The 16,978-nt window shown below is 45.7% G+C and overlaps 1 protein-coding gene across 1 annotated transcript in view; it reads right to left on the minus strand.

The window, feature by feature from the left end:
- The window catches only part of BCL2L13 (BCL2 like 13), a 75,941-nt gene that overhangs the window by 51,490 nt on the left and 7,473 nt on the right, over positions 1–16,978 (minus strand). The gene's annotated exons all lie outside the window — the stretch shown is intronic.

Consider the following 16,978-nt stretch of genomic DNA (forward strand, 5'->3'; position numbering starts at 1 on the left):
TTCTCCTACCAGGGCCAGGCTTAGGCTAAAGTGGCACCTGCCTTGGGCACAGTGGGGAGGGGTGCAGCTGATGCGGGTGCATTTCTTGCCTCTGCTTTGCCCAGCCAAGTCCTGCTCTGTGCAGTACTGATAGCTCAACCTACACAGTGCACATTACAAAGTGGGATTTATATTCTCCTGATTAGTTGTGCACCAAAATGAAAATTTTGTTTATCGAAACTGAAAATTCAGGATGTACTTGGCTGAAACCGAAATGGACCCCTTTTTAAATATATATATATATATATATATATATATATATATATATATATATATATATATATATATATATATATATATATATATATATATATATATATTTATTTATTTTTTTTATAAATAATTGTATTATATTCAATATTGTAATTAATATCATGAATTTAAATATGAATTTATTGACGGCCATTATCGGCACCTTTTTGAGGCTTGCTGCATTTTTGGTGCATATTTAGTCAGTAAAAAAAAAAAAAAAAAACGCACCTTCCCTTTGAAATGCATTGAAAACGCAGCAAGAATGCATCAATAATTCCACAGCTCACAACAGAAAAGGATTGGTAGCACTCGTCACAGCTTGTGCAGATAGATTGGGGACAATGGGCTGTGTCACCAACTGCTGTGGTGGCATCATAGTAGGCAAGCTCATAGGAGGTACACCAGGAGGCACCGCCGTAGCTGGGAGGCCACTCATTCCAGCAACAGGCTGCATTCCAACCACTGGTGACACATTGGCTATAGGAATTCCTGGGGCTAACGGGGATACTGACACCATTTTTGATGCATCACACGACCAATGAAAAATACACCATAAGCAAGGTAAAATTGCAGGCGGTTTCAACAGCCATTATGGGCACTTTGTTTTCTTTCAGGACAATGCTGAAAACCCTATTTTTGGTTATAACTTTCGGCAGCCGAACTTTCAGTGCATCACTACTCCTGCTAAACAGCTGTCATAGGACTTCAAGGATTACACAGGGAGAGCAACATTCTCCTAATAAACAGAACACAGTGCCTGGTTGTCACAGAGCCCTAAGAATTACACAGGGAAAACAGCATTCTCCTGATAAACAAAGCACAGTGCCCGGCTGTCATGGAACTCCGATGATTACACAGGGAGTAGTTAGTAAAAGTAGCACACTGTACACATATTACACATAGTTTAACACACTTCTAATCCCCCTAGATGTTAAACCTTTCCCAGCCAGTGTCATTAGTACAGTGACAGTATATATTAGCACTGATTACCAAATTAATGTCACTGGTGATATCACTGGCAGTCAGTTCCCACCCAGCATCAGATTGCCCATCACAGTACCTTTATTGGGTGCCATTCATTTTCAATGTAGTGTAGTTTTGCTGCGATTATCACGGGGCAAAGCGCAATGTGTGAAGCTTGCCTCCCAAAATAGGAGCAAGAGCTCTTAAAATCCTACTAAAATGAGGGCAAAGGGATCTGGTATGGGTGACGGACACAACATTACACTGGAAGTCATCCGTATCTGAATTAGTTTCACATCGACATCCTCGCCAAAGGTGCCAGAGAACCTTCCCCAAACAATGTCCCCTACACACCAGCCAACAGTGGAGATCAGGAGCGCAATAACTACTAAAATGAGGGAAAAGGCATTTCGTATGGGTGACAGACACAACATTACACTGGCAGTCTGTCCCATCTAAATGAGTTCCATACAAGCTCCCCTAGGTCAGTAATTGACATCCAAGAAAATGGCATGTCAACCCCAGTACTATTTTGTAGAGCCAACGGTCAGCTCTCTCGTGACTAACTAGGCGCTGGATTGCCATTACAAGCCATCCTTCCCGCCGCCTTCTGCGGCTTACTCTAGCTCTCCAGTCCCACCTGGAGACCCAAGCAACCAGCTGGCACGTCTGTTGGTTAGTCGGCGACCCATACAAAGCTGGGATTGTCTTTGATCAGGTCTCCACTATGATAACCTGGAAGCAATGACATGACATCATTTCAGGGGTTACCTGGATGTCAATGGCGCCATTTTTTTAAATTTGAAAGTATTCTTAAACACAGATCTTGGTGTTTTGAATGCTTTTAAGGGCAGAAGAGGGACTTGAGGTCTTATAGACCCCAGATCCCTCCATAAAGAGTACCTGTCATGTGCCTTTTGCTGTCACAAAGGATGTTTACATTCCTTGTGACAGCAATGAAAGCGCTAAAAAAAAAAAAAAATAATAATAAAATAAACTTTAGCGCAACAGTGTAACAAAAAAAAAAAAAAAAATTTTAAATGCACAGAGGCAAACATGCGCGTCGGTCCCGCACGAACACAAACAGCGATCGTCCCACATGTGAGGTGTTGTTGCAAACACCAGACCTCCTCTGTAAATCTAAAGTGGTAACCTGTAAATGCTTTTAAAGCTTTGCCTATGGATAGTAAAATGGTGTGTGCAATTTTAAAAGCATCACGTCTGGTATCTATTTACTTAGTGTAGCATCATCTTTTACAAAAAATATAAAAAGGGTTATGTATTGTGTTTTTTTGCATTCAAAAAAGTTATTTTTTTCCAAAAAAATTGTGTTTGAAAAACCACTGCGAAAATACCTTGTGACATAAAAAAATTAAAAAAAACCCGATTGCTACACGTAAACAAAAAGTGCCATCAGAAGGACTGTCCAAAGCAGTGATAAGATGGCTGAAAAAGACAGAAGGAGATTCGTAGCACTGAGACAAAAAAAAAAAAAAGGTGAAAACAGGATTTTATAAAAAAAATAAATAAATAAATAAAAACCTGCCAATGGTTTATGACACACAGAACAAATCAAATGTCATCTGCTTTTAGTTTCCTGCGCAGTGACCGAGCTTCACAGAACTTCCAGGGTGACCTGTTGCACCACCCAGGCGAGGAGCTGAGACGTGACACCCTCAATGGCAGAAGGGAAATCGTTCACCTTCCTCCGTCAGCAAACCCCACAGAGGACACGACCTTCAGTGACTAGCGGAGCCGGTCTCAGGTTTAATTATGGCCCAAAACATTTAAAGACCAACGTGCTGGGCCACTGAGGACACCACCACGCTGTGCGCACAAGGGGGCTAATAAAAATCTGAAACAGAGCAGAAGTCTCAGATGTCATTTTTCAAATGCAGGCTAATTCATGGAAGAAAAGATCTGATTGGTTGCTGAGAGCAACAGGGAAGCATTTCTTTCTGGCTTCTGTATATTGGTCTTGTTCACCTCAAGTGATGCACTTCACCCTCTCTTAAGCCATCGGAATATTAATATTTTATTATTAAAAATAATAAAATATTTATTAATATGCAAAGTGGTTGGAGGGAAGCTTCAGAATGACAAAGATGTTTTTATTACAAATTATGTGAGCAGACTGCACTTCCTTAGAATGCATGAAGGTAAAAAACCTTCTGACTTTACAACCACTTTAACCACTTCAGCCCCGGAAGGATTTGCCCCCTTCCTAACAAAGCCATTTTTTGCGTGCGACGTTGTACCAAAATAAAATTTATGTCCTTCCCCCCCCCCCCACAAATAGAGCTTTCTTTTGGTGGTATTTGATCACCTCTGCGGTTTTTATTTTTTGCGCTATAAACAAAAAAAGAGCGACAATTAAAAAAAAAAAAAAAAACAATATTTTGTACTTTTTGCTATAATACCCCCTAAAAAAAAATATTAAAAACTAATTTCTTCCTCAGTTTAGGCCGATATGTACATATTTTTGTTAAAAAATAAATTAAAATCGCATATATTGATTGATTTGTGCAAAAAAGTTATAGCGTCTACAAAATAGGGGATAGATTTATGGCATTTTTTTTTTTTCACTAGTAATGGTGGCAATTTGCGATTTTTGATCGGGACTGTGATCTTGCTAGGGACCATTGACATTTATAAAGTGATCAGAGCTAAAAATAGCCACTGATTACTGTATAAATGTCACTGGCAGGGAAGGGGTTAACACTAGGGGGCAATCGAGGGGTTAAATGTGTTCCCTCACTGTGTGTTCTAACTGTGGGGGGATGGGAGTGACTAGAGGAGGAGACAGATTGTTGTTCCTACTCAGTAGGAACACAGGATCGATCTCCATTTTCCTGACAGAATCGGGATTTGTGTGTTTACACACACACACACACACACACACACACACACACACACACACACACACACACACACACATCCCCGTTCTCGTTCTGTCACAAGCTATCGCGGGTGCCCGGCAGCCATCGTGCCCGGGCAATGGCTTTGGGGACACGCGCACGCCTGTAATAGCATCTTAAAGAGCCAACGCACATCTAAGGCGATTTGCGCAGACATGCCAACCTGACGCAGTATAACTGTGGCGGCTGGTCGGCTAGCGGTTAATGATTTATTAAGGAATACAGAACTGTGCTATTTTGTATCTTTTATATCTGCCTGGAGTTCAGGTATAACAAACTTTGATTATTTGCTCCCTTTTGGTCTATTGAATACACAGCTGAAAACTTTTCTTATATCTGTTCCATAATTGCAAAGAAAAACCTGTTGATCCTGCCAGGAATATTGCAAGCTGAGGACTTCCTGTGCTGCATTCTTATCAGTTACATTTTTTCTATCTATCTCTGTGGACTACAAACACTCTCCTTATGTTATGGAAGAGAAGAGAAGGTACCAATGGTGCTCCTCCCTAGGTACAGTGCAGTGAACGAGTGTTGTCACTCTAGGACAGGAAGTGTGTTACTGGCAGGATCATCGGGTGAGAAAAAAGGGAGAAAAAAGCCAGAAAAAATGTAAACTAATGCAGCCATCACATCTAAAATGCTGGTAAACTGAAATTTATGACATTTTAGTTTTTTGGTTTTAGAAACACTTTAAAATATTTTTGTATAACTTCTCCCAAGAGCCAGCCCAATGCTAATTCAGGGTTCTTGTGGGGAGTACTGAGGAAGGGTGCTGTGATATATTCAGGAAGCTATGTACAGCACCCTGCCAGTTCCTCCCACCAGCCAAGATTTGCCTGCATTGCAGAGAGAAGTACAGAGACCCAGTGATGATGTCACGAAGCCCAAAATAAAATATGTAATGAAAAGGGAAATTAATTCGTTCATTAGCATGTTGATGGAGAGGGGGGGGGGGACAAAGAAGACAATATATAAAACAAATTAATCACTTCAGCCCCGGAAGAATTTACCCCCTTCATGACCAGAGCACTTTTTGCGATTCGGTACTGCGTCGATTTAATTGACAATTGCGTGGTCGTGCAACGTTGCTCCCAAACAAAATTGACGTCCTTTTTTCCCCACAAATAAAGCTTTCTTTTGGTGGTATTTGATCACCTCTGCGGTTTACAAACAAAAAAAGGAGCGTCAATTTTGAAAAAAAGCTATATTTTTTACTTTTTGCGATAATATCCCCAAAAAATATATTTAAAAAAAACATTTTTTTCCTCAGTTTAGGCCGATACGTATTCTTCTACATTTTTTTTTTTTTTTTTTTTACCAAAAATATCAAAATAAGCGTTTTTTGCTTGGTTTGTGCAAAAGTTATGACGTCTACAAAATAGGGGATAGTTTTATTGCATTTTTATTACTTTTTTTTTTTTTACTAGTAATGGCGGCGATCTGCGATTTTTATCGTGACTGCGACATTATGGCGAACAGATCGGACACTTTTGGCGCTATTTTGGGACCATTCACATTTATACAGCGATCAGTGCTTTTAAAAATGCACTGATTACTGTGTAAATGTGACTGGCAGTGAAGGGGTTAACCAGGAGTGGGCGCTGCAGGTGTTAAGTGTGTCCTAGGGATGTGTTCTACCTGTAGAGGGGGATGGGCTAGCAGTGACACATCACTGATCACCGCTCCCGATTACAGGGAGCGATAATCAGTGTCCTGTCACTAAGCAGAACTGGGAAATGCTAGTTTACATCAGCATTTCCCCACTCTTCCTCTCCGTGAGACAATCGCAGGTATCTCTGCAGACACTGAGTCCGTGGGACCCGCGGTCGGACTCACAGAGCTCGCGGCGTGTGCGCGCCTGCTATGGGAGCCTCGTGAGGTCACGTACATTAACGTGATTTTGCGCAACGGAGCCAACCTTCCGCAGTAAAACTGCAGCGGCTGGTTCGCAAGCGGTTAAAGTGATTGTAAAGTCTCTTTTTTTTTTTTTTTTTTTTAGGTAAAAATGACAAACATGTTATACTTACCTGCTCTATGCAGTTGGTTTTGCACAGAGCAGCCCAGATCCTCCTCTTCTCGGGTCCCTCTTCGGCTCTCCTGGCCCCTCCCTCCTGTCGAGTGCCCCCCACAGCAAGCAGCTTTCTATGGAGACACCTGAGCCGAGCCGCATCATCCTGTGTCCATTCAGACACGCAACCGTGGCCCGGCCGCCTTTCTCTCCTCATTGGCTCACTGACTGAATGACAGCAGCGGGCAGCAATGGCACCACGCTGCTGTCTCAGCCAATGAGAAGGGGAGTCCCAGCCAGCCTAGTGTCTCGTGCAACACTGATGGATCTAGACGGGGCTCAGGTAAGTATTAAAGGGGATGCTACACACAGAAGACTTTATCTTAATGCACAGAATGCATTAAGATTAAAAAAAAAAAAAAAAAACCTTCTGCTTTTACAACCCCTTTAAACGTCAGGTTTAACCTCTTAATCCTTACCTTCATCCCAACATCTAAACCTTAAAGTGAAATGCCCCTTTTTATTTTTTTGGGGGTTTAAATAGGCGTTAGAACCAGTGTTGTACTTGCCTTGTGTCCTCGCTGGGCAGATTTTCCCTCACTTCCTGCCCCAGTGACCACAGAGGAAGGGAGCAGAACCTCAACCAAAGAAAAAAAAAGAAGGAGTAATCTTCCTCACTACTCAGAGGTGGTTTTGCTTCTGTGTGACCTTGTGGAGAGATTCTCCCCTCATTTCTCATCTCTGATTGTCTCCAGACAATTACATGAAAGAAAACACCACTTTGCTTGATAATGAACTCTTTATTAGGTTCTGAAATATTTATACTGGCTGAACTGAAAATGAATGTGAAATGTCTCCTTATTCTATGACATCGCAGCCTTGATGGAAAACTAAAATCAGGTTTTTGGTGGGAGCGGCTATGTAGCTCATGGATGGGAATGGGAGGTACCTAGGCGGATCTCGCTCTGTGTGGTTAGAATCACTGAATGAGACCAGAGAGATCAGGGTGATCGTCACCCATGTGATCATGAGCACGCTAAACGTCCGTTCACACCATGAACCGCATTCCTCTACAATTCACATGCGATTCAGTGCAGTGCCAATTGAGCCCATTGGATTTGAATGGCCTCCAAATCGCACGCCATTGCACCAAAGTTCTGCATGCACCAATTTTTGAACCGCACTGCACCTGATTGTATGGTACTTTTGTACCTTGCAATTTGGTGCTGCCAAACACACTGCATTGTTGTTAAGATTACACTGACAGCCACTGTAGAGGGCAACGGTAGTTCAATTTGAATGTGCTGGGGGAAAGCGCAGGTATTAGTGCGAAACTAGGCTAAAGGTGGCCATACACTATACAATCACCTTTAGATTTACCAAAATGTATTTAATAGAAGGACACATCGAGTTGATTTACTAAAACTGGCGAGTGCAAAATCTGGTGCAGCTCTGCATAGAAACCAATCAGCTTCCAGGTTTTTTGTCAAAGCTTAACCCCTTCAATACCAGGCACTTATACACCTTCCTGCCCAGACCAATTTTCAGCTTTCAGCGCTGTCACAGTTTGAATGACAATTGCGCGGTCATACAACACTGTACCCAAACTAAATTTTTATCATTTTGTTCCCACAAATAGAGCTTTCTTTTGGTGGTATTTGATCACCTCTGCGGTTTTTATGTTTTGCTAAACAATTAAAAAAAGACCGAAATTTTTGAAAAAAATAAAAGTTTTGCTTTTGTTTCTGTTAAAAAATTTTGTAAATAAGTAAGTTTTCTCTTTCACTGATGGGCACTGATAAGGTGGTACCGATGAAGTGGCACCAATGAGCGGGCACTGACGATGGGCATTGGTAGGCGGCACTGATGGGTGGCACTGATATGCAGCACTGATGGGCATTGATAGGCGGCACTGATGGGCACTCATGGGTAACACTGATGAGCACTGAAAGGCGGCAAAGATGGGTTCTTATGGGTGGCACTGATGGGCAATGATAGGCGGCACTGATACGCATCCCTGGTGGCACTGGCAGTGGTAGGCATTGTGAGTGGGCACTGATTGGCAGCTGCCTGGGCATTGATTGGCAGCTGCCTGGGCACAGATTAGTATTTCCCTGGGGGTCTAGGGGGCATACCTGGTGGTCCAATGTGGATGGCTTCCCTGGTGGTCCTGGGTGGGATCCAAGGGGGGCTGTGCTGATAAACAATCAGCACAGACCCCCCCGTCAGGAGAGGAGTCGATCGGCTCTCCTCTACTTGCGTCTGTCAGACGCGAGTCTCTTCCTATTTACATCGTGATTGGACACGGCTGATCATGTGGTAAAGAGTCTCTGTCAGAGACTTTACCTAGATTGGTGTTGCGGGATGATCGCCGCAATGCGCGCCCCCGGGGGCGCGCAGCGGCTCAATATCCTGCAGACGTCAGTCAGGGTATTGAAACCACTTTGCCGCCGTCATTCTGCTATATGGCGGATGGCAAGTGGTTAAAGGAGTTGTAAAGGCAGAAGGTTTATCTTAATGTTTTCCATGCATTAAGATAAAAAACCTTTTGTGTGTAGCAGCCCCCCCAGCACCCCCCTAATTACCTATCTGAGCCCCTACTCTCTCCAGCTATGTCCATGATCCCCTCAGCCATCCAGGACACTCCTGAATGGCTGAGACAGAGCAGCGGCGCCATTGGCTCCTGCGGCTGTCAAAGTCAGTCAGCAAATCAGGGGAGAGAGGGAGCGGGGCCAGGTCGGGGCTCCGTGTCTAATGGATACAAGGAGCTCTGACTCAGCTTGGGTGACCCCTGTAGCAAGCTGCTGGCTGAGGGGCACTCAAGGGAGGGAGAGGCTAGGAGCAGAAAAGAGGGACCCGAGAAGAGGAGGATCCAGGCTGCTCTGTGCAAAACCAACTGCACAGAGGAGTAAGTATAACATGTTTGTTTTTTTTTGTTTTTTTTAAACGAGCCTTTAAAATAACTTTAAAGGATAAGTTCGCCTTTGGGAACATGTAACATGTCCCCACTCTGTTGCATTTAGTGACAGCAAGCGGGGGATCTTGCATTCGCTGCCATTACTTTAAAAAAAAATGCTGACGTGTGGGCTCTGCGCACCCAGCCGTGTCATTTAAGGAGTTCTGCGAATGCCAAACCACAAATAGCGACAGCCTTTGTGGCTGTCGGCTTAAAGTTCTCAATGAACTACCAGGGAGCTGTTGAGCGCTGATTCTTCCTGTCATTGTGTAATTGCTTGCGTGTATGACAGGGGTGTCAAACTCAATTTCGTTGTGGGCCGCATCAACATTATGGTTGTCCTCAAATGACTGGTTGTATCTGTAAGGCTAGATGTCCAGAACACCCCACTCCCTCTTACATCAGATATTAAGAGCAGTGCCAGGACAAGGGGTGGCCAGGAGGGACGGCTGCCCTGGGCACTGTGGTATCGTCTGAAGTGGACGGATGCCACAAGGAGCATCAGGGGAGGAAGAGGAAACATGGGGTGGTATCAGGGGGTAAGTATTGTTCTAGGAGGGATTTTTTTTTTTGGGGGGGGGGGGGGGGGGGGGGGGGGGGGGAGTTGCTAAAAGTTGTGATTTCTGGGATTTGTGCTAGGAGGTGTGAATTTTTTTTTGGGGGGGGGGCAAAGATACGTGCTGGAAGGGCAGAGTTTAGGGGGGGGGGGGGGGGTTGTACTAGAAGGAGAAGGAATTTATGCTTAGGGGGTAAGCATGCAGATTAGCGCTCAGTGTTTACATACTGTACATCATAGAAGCCAATTGTAAAATCTGGTGCAGCTCTGCATGGTGTTCACTCTCCAGTATTAGAAGATCAACCCCACCTAGTCTATCCAATCTAGCAGGCCCTTGTGCTACATGAGGGTAGATCCAAATCAGATTGGAAGTTGCAGTGACACATACTACAGACCAAAAAGTGCTGCACCTTCCATATGCTATGGTTACATACAGCTTACCAGAGCATGTACATTGCTTTACCATCCTGTCCTTACATTTACAAGGTTTACAGTTGTAAGAATAAGCATTTGTTTTTTTCCCCCTTTACAGCAGCCAATAGCAAAACAAAAGAAAAAAAAAGCACAAGAAAATACAGCGCAACCACAAATTGTCTGTACTAGGCAGCAATCAATATGATTATTTTATTATGCTCTAAGTATTGAACTGATCTCCCATGATGCTGTGTTGAATTGCAGTGCCATGGATAAGTGACAATAGAGAGAATACGCTGTGTAATGCTGTATATTCTCAGCTTTATTCAATTCTGAAACTTATGCATTTAACTCCTTTGCCTGGACTGAGTCATGCGTAAGCTCAACGGAACACAGAGATTGGCTCTGGAACAAGCCCACAGTAGTGGATTCCTGTGTAGAGGTACAATAAGTAGTTAAGTCATTCTTTTACCATTTATTTCCATATCTGAAAGGGCAGGAGGGGGGGGGGAACGAACGGCGCTACAGGGCAGGAGGGGGGGGGGAGCGAACGGCGCTACAGGGCAAGAGGGGGGGGCGAACGGCGCTACAGGGCAAGAGGGGGGGGGCGAACGGCGCTACAGGGCAAGAGGGGGGGGCGCGAACGGCGCTACAGGGCAAGAGGGGGGGGCGCGAACGGCGCTACAGGGCAAGAGGGGGGGGCGCGAACGGCGCTACAGGGCAAGAGGGGGGGGAGCGAACGGCGCTACAGGGCAAGAGGGGGGGGAGCGAACGGCGCTACAGGGCAAGAGGGGGGGGAGCGAACGGCGCTACAGGGCAAGAGGGGGGGGAGCGAACGGCGCTACAGGGCAAGAGGGGGGGGAGCGAACGGCGCTACAGGGCAAGAGGGGGGGGAGCGAACGGCGCTACAGGGCAGGGGGGAGCGAACGGCGCTACAGGGCAGGAGGGAGCGAACGGCGCTACAGGGCAGGAGGGAGCGAACGGCGCTACAGGGCAGGAGGGAGCGAACGGCGCTACAGGGCAGGAGGGAGCGAACGGCGCTACAGGGCAGGAGGGAGCGAACGGCGCTACAGGGCAGGAGGGAGCGAACGGCGCTACAGGGCAGGAGGGAGCGAACGGCGCTACAGGGCAGGAGGGAGCGAACGGCGCTACAGGGCAGGAGGGAGCGAACGGCGCTACAGGGCAGGAGGGAGCGAACGGCGCTACAGGGCAGGAGGGAGCGAACGGCGCTACAGGGCAGGAGGGAGCGAACGGCGCTACAGGGCAGGAGGGAGCGAACGGCGCTACAGGGCAGGAGGGAGCGAACGGCGCTACAGGGCAGGAGGGAGCGAACGGCGCTACAGGGCAGGAGGGAGCGAACGGCGCTACAGGGCAGGAGGGAGCGAACGGCGCTACAGGGCAGGAGGGAGCGAACGACGCTACAGGGCAGGAGGGAGCGAACGGCGCTACAGGGCAGGAGGGAGCGAACGGCGCTACAGGGCAGGAGGGAGCGAACGGCGCTACAGGGCAGGAGGGAGCGAACGGCGCTACAGGGCAGGAGGGAGCGAACGGCGCTACAGGGCAGGAGGGAGCGAACGGCGCTACAGGGCAGGAGGGAGCGAACGGCGCTACAGGGCAGGAGGGAGCGAACGGCGCTACAGGGCAGGAGGGAGCGAACGGCGCTACAGGGCAGGAGGGAGCGAACGGCGCTACAGGGCAGGAGGGAGCGAACGGCGCTACAGGGCAGGAGGGAGCGAACGGCGCTACAGGGCAGGAGGGAGCGAACGGCGCTACAGGGCAGGAGGGAGCGAACGGCGCTACAGGGCAGGAGGGAGCGAACGGCGCTACAGGGCAGGAGGGAGCGAACGGCGCTACAGGGCAGGAGGGAGCGAACGGCGCTACAGGGCAGGAGGGAGCGAACGGCGCTACAGGGCAGGAGGGAGCGAACGTCGCTACAGGGCAGGAGGGAGCGAACGTCGCTACAGGGCAGGAGGGAGCGAACGGCGCTACAGGGCAGGAGGGAGCGAACGGCGCTACAGGGCAGGAGGGAGCGAACGGCGCTACAGGGCAGGTCACCTTAAAGCTGAATTCCTGGATAAGAAAATATTGTCTAGATACCTTCTTGCGTTTTCTTACTGAAATCTTGGCGTGCTTTGTGTATTTCTTCCAGATCTGTTCAAGAACTTCCTGTAATAAAGACCGGTCACTGCTGCTCTCTCCTTGTGCAGGGTGACTGGTTTTGTCTCCGCCCCTTCCTGTAGTTTCTGCAGGTGGCCTGTAGTGGGTGTAGCCTGCTGGGCCCCTCCTACAGCTCTGCTCTCTGCACAGACTATGTACAGCACTGTGGTGATGTCACTGCTACTTTCATAAGGTAATATCTGGCCTCACAAAGGCATAAAAATGAACACAAAGTAAATATACATCCTATCTGGCTATTGAGGATTTATTTTAATATGATTTTTCTTTTGTGGCTGGAATTCACCTTAAAAGCCTTACAGTCCCTTCTTGCAGTAACCATCAACCGTGCAAGCTCAGCAACAGTTACTACAAGGCACCCCCAGCCATACTAGAGAAGGGAAAGCAATCTGTAGTCATACGGTTCCCCGACTACCAAGAAACAGGATTGGTGGAAGTTAACCTTTGTGTCTGGAATGGGAGCGGTTCTGCAAAAGTAACAGCACTGGGTATAGAAAGCAAACAGGCCGAGCAGAAAATGTTTTAAATCAAACTGGACAGTGAATTTAGCTTCTGTCTGCAGAAAAAGAGCAGCAGGGGATTAGCTTAGAATAATAGGGCCCCATTTCACCCGCCACGCCTGCCTATTACACTGAGCATCTGAGACACGGAAAACTGGAGAAAGGAAACCAATTCAAATGCGGTTGTATCGCTGGGTTTGCCTTATTTGCTACATATCGGGACAGCACAATGAAAAAGAACGTTTGTTACTTATCAAATTCCTTTCACTGGAAATAAAGAATTCTGAAGGAACTACAGAGAACTGTAGACACATGGAACCCTGTGACAATAAGCTTACATAGCAGTCTTAAATTCCACAACACAAAACACCTCCTTTGAAAACCAGACAGGCTCTTCTTAAAATATAGCTGGTCATACACTAGGACATTTTCTTACAAACGTTCATACAAAAAACCTCATCAGTACGTTCGATAATGCCAACAGGGACTTGACGAATGCCATTCAAAACTACCTCCGTTTCGCTTTCATTTAACATTGGATTTTGAGAAGTATGGAATTTCCTGAAGGAGAACAACATGTGCTGCTAGAAATGTCTCAAAGAAAATGTAAATAACACTGCGCTGACCCAATACAAAAAGCAGCTACATAAAATATGACCAATATTGTAAACAGAAATAAAAGTGAAATGCAGCGCTAATAATGATGGCAGATGGTAAAAAACACGTCAGAAATGGTGATCATTACCAGTATACACATAACTGAAAAGCATGAAACATAGTCCAAAGGTTTGAGTATTGGACGGGATGTAGTAAAGTCCCAATGTATGGCTATGAATCTGATACAAGAGAGTCCCAAACATAGGTTAAGTGTAAATGTTGGACTGATGTAGAAATCTTCTCCTGTATATCATGGGTTATACGATCATGAAAAGTAAATAGATGGAATACGCTTACCAACAGAAGTGGGTTCGGATGCCGGTGACACCGAACCAAACAGGCTCTGATATCCTCAGTGGACGATGGTTGGTCAATAGTGCAGATCAAACGATGTATTTTATTGTCTATTATTGGTTATATCCAATAAAATACGTCATTTGATCTGCACTATTGGTGTCCTATCTATCTTTTTGGGAACCATCCACGCTTTGGAGACCTGTTTGTGGTGTAGAATTCCCCCTCGGGCCTTTGGAACCGACAGCCGTGACGTGGACCATAGAAGATAGATCCCCCTTGAGATCTGGGGTTTCCAGGACCAACCACCGTCCACTGAGGATCTCAGAGCCTGTTTGGTTCGGTCTCACCGGCATCCGAACCCACTTCTGTTGGTAAGCATATTCCATCTATTTACTTTTCATGATCGTATAACCCATGATATACAGGAGAAGATTGCTGCTAGTAATGTGTTCAAGAAGAATTTTCCATTCTGTCCCTTTGAATTTTCCTCTTCACTACGGTCTAAAACAAATGTCAGTTTTACCCCATTAACCATACCATAGAAAAGTGAACAAAGCTTCCAAAAATGTAACTTTTTGGAGCAAATTCTTCTAGTGTATGGCCAGTTTAAAGTATAACTAAAAGGCAAAACATTATTATTATTTTTTTTGGATATAGTGGAGAGGGATTAGAACCTCTACCAGGTTTTTAGTGCTGCCTGTGCCCCTGTTAAGGAGATTCACCCTCTCTATTTGTCCAGTTTACCGTCATTAAAAATGAAAGAAAATCCAAAATTTTGCATTGTCCCAGAATAAAAATAGAAGGTAAAATCTTCCAATTGGGACACTGGTTCTGGTGACAACCAGGGATCCTCTCACTTCCTGTTTTAGCTATGAGACAGGAAGTGAAGGGAATTCCCCCCCAATGGGTCAACAAAATCTTGACAGGGCATTATAATCCTCCGCTATGCTGTCCATAACAAATAAAAGTTTTGCCTTTAGTTCTACTTTAAAGTGGTTGTAAAGTCACTTTCTCTACCAATTAGAATACTTATGTTATATCAGGTTAAATCACTCACTGCAGTAAAGTAGCAAAACAGAAAAAACGACTCCTGCGCACAGGTGGATCACCACATAGCTAGTACGTCAACACAGGCCTTGCTGCCCTCAAGGATGGGGAATCCTAGTAGAGACCAAAAGAAAAGAGAAACAGGGGCGCACCAGCCTTGTGCATTATCTTTTAAAACATTTATTGAATACAAATAGTAAAAAGAAACAACTCACAAGCAATTGGTAGAGGAGGCACAACATGAAAGTGCACCGACAAACAGCATGCGACTTAGGATGAGCGATACCTTCCAGGGATCGTGGAGGAACGCACAGGCATCACAATCAGCTAACGCGTTTCGAAGGGAACGTCCCTTCTTCATCAGAGCTATGCCGTAAACCCTCCTTCAGCAGTCCCCATTTATAAGTGCCTGAGTGTCAGTAAAACAAGGATGGGATATGGGGCTCCTCCCCCTCAAAAGATCCCTCCCTCCTGTGCCCTCCAATCATACGGGCAACACTCCAATTTGTATACAGAGAATTGGATCGTGGCTTGCAGTGCACACAGAATGCAGAGACGACAAATAACATAAAATGTATCAAACATACCAGATATAGACCATAGTGAACAGTACTAGCCCTGGTAAGTGGGAACTGGTGATTTCTAAGTGGGAGGTTCCCACTTACCAGGGCTAGTACTGTTCACTATGGTCTATATCTGGTATGTTTGATACATTTTATGTTATTTGTCGTCTCTGCATTCTGTGTGCACTGCAAGCCACGATCCAATTCTCTGTATACAAATTGGAGTGTTGCCCGTATGATTGGAGGGCACAGGAGGGAGGGATCTTTTGAGGGGGAGGAGCCCCATATCCCATCCTTGTTTTACTGACACTCAGGCACTTATAAATGGGGACTGCTGAAGGAGGGTTCACGGCATAGCTCTGATGAAGAATGGACGTTCCCTTCGAAATGCGTTAGCTGATTGTGATGCCTGTGCGTTTCTCCACGATCCCTGGAAGGTATCGCTCATCCTAAGTCGCATGCTGTTTGTCGGTGCACTTTCATGTTGTGCCTCCTCTACCAATTGCTTGTGAGCTGTTTCTTTTTACTATTTGTATTCAATAAATGTTTTAAAAGATAATGCACAAAGGCTGGTGCGCCCCTGTTTCTCTTTTCTTTAAATCACTCACTGCCTTTGTTTTCTAAAAATGATGCGGCGCAATACCTTATTTTGAAGCGCCGCTGTGCAGTCAGCTGATGTCCCGGCGCTGTCCTGCCCCGTTCCGAGGACTGCAGAAGGAGGGGCTGAGGTTCCCTCTGAGGTCACAGGAGGAGAACCTCAGGCGGTCACGTGACCGCTCATCGGTGGTCTTTCATAAGGTATTGCGCCACATCATTTAAAAAAAAAAAAAAAAAGGCAGTGAGCGATTTAACCTGATATAACAGAGGGGATTCTAGTTAGTAGAGAAAATTATTGTACATAGTATGGCAGCAGCGGGAAGGGGGGGCGGAGGGGAGGACACGGCTCGCACACATGGAACTGACAGGCAGAGATTTTTTTTTTTTAGGGTTACAAAAGCTTTAACAATAAATAGATTGTTGAGAATAAATCTATGAATGTTTTCTGTATCCAACTGGACATATCCATGGTCATTGGGCACAATCAAAAAAAGGAGTATGCTTTCTCTGTAAATGTTAGTTCAGAAACCTGACTTTGCACAAAGAAAGCAGAAAAGTAATAAACTGTATTTAAAAACTTGATGATTTTCCTAATACTCATATCATGGTATTAAAACAGTATGCCTTCTGTTGCTTTAGGTGTTACAGTAAGGAGATGAGGAGAGAGGGAGGTGTTCTGTAGTCCAATTTAGGAAAGCAGCCTAGGGTGACAATGCTACTTCTCTATAGACACAGTACAGTGAGTAAGCAATGTCACACTAGTGCGAATTGGATGTGGATTTCTCTGCATCTAATTCGCATGACATGAGATTGTGAGAGTTTCTCTATGGGGCCGGTTCACACATCTCTGGAGCGGCTGCTAAACGGATCACACAGGGGTCCTGTGGGTCTTTGGCTCCATTTCAGGTCCAAATTCAGGCGAAAACAGAGAACAGGATCGCACTGGTCTCCTGCTGTGAGCCGCTCCGTCCTTCAGTGTGAACCCAGCCTTAGCCTTTCATGTGTAAAAAGTGAAGAGTTCCCTTTTATCACTTTG

Source organism: Aquarana catesbeiana, linkage group LG03, assembly GCF_042186555.1.
Source record: "Aquarana catesbeiana isolate 2022-GZ linkage group LG03, ASM4218655v1, whole genome shotgun sequence".
NCBI lineage: Eukaryota > Metazoa > Chordata > Amphibia > Anura > Ranidae > Aquarana > Aquarana catesbeiana.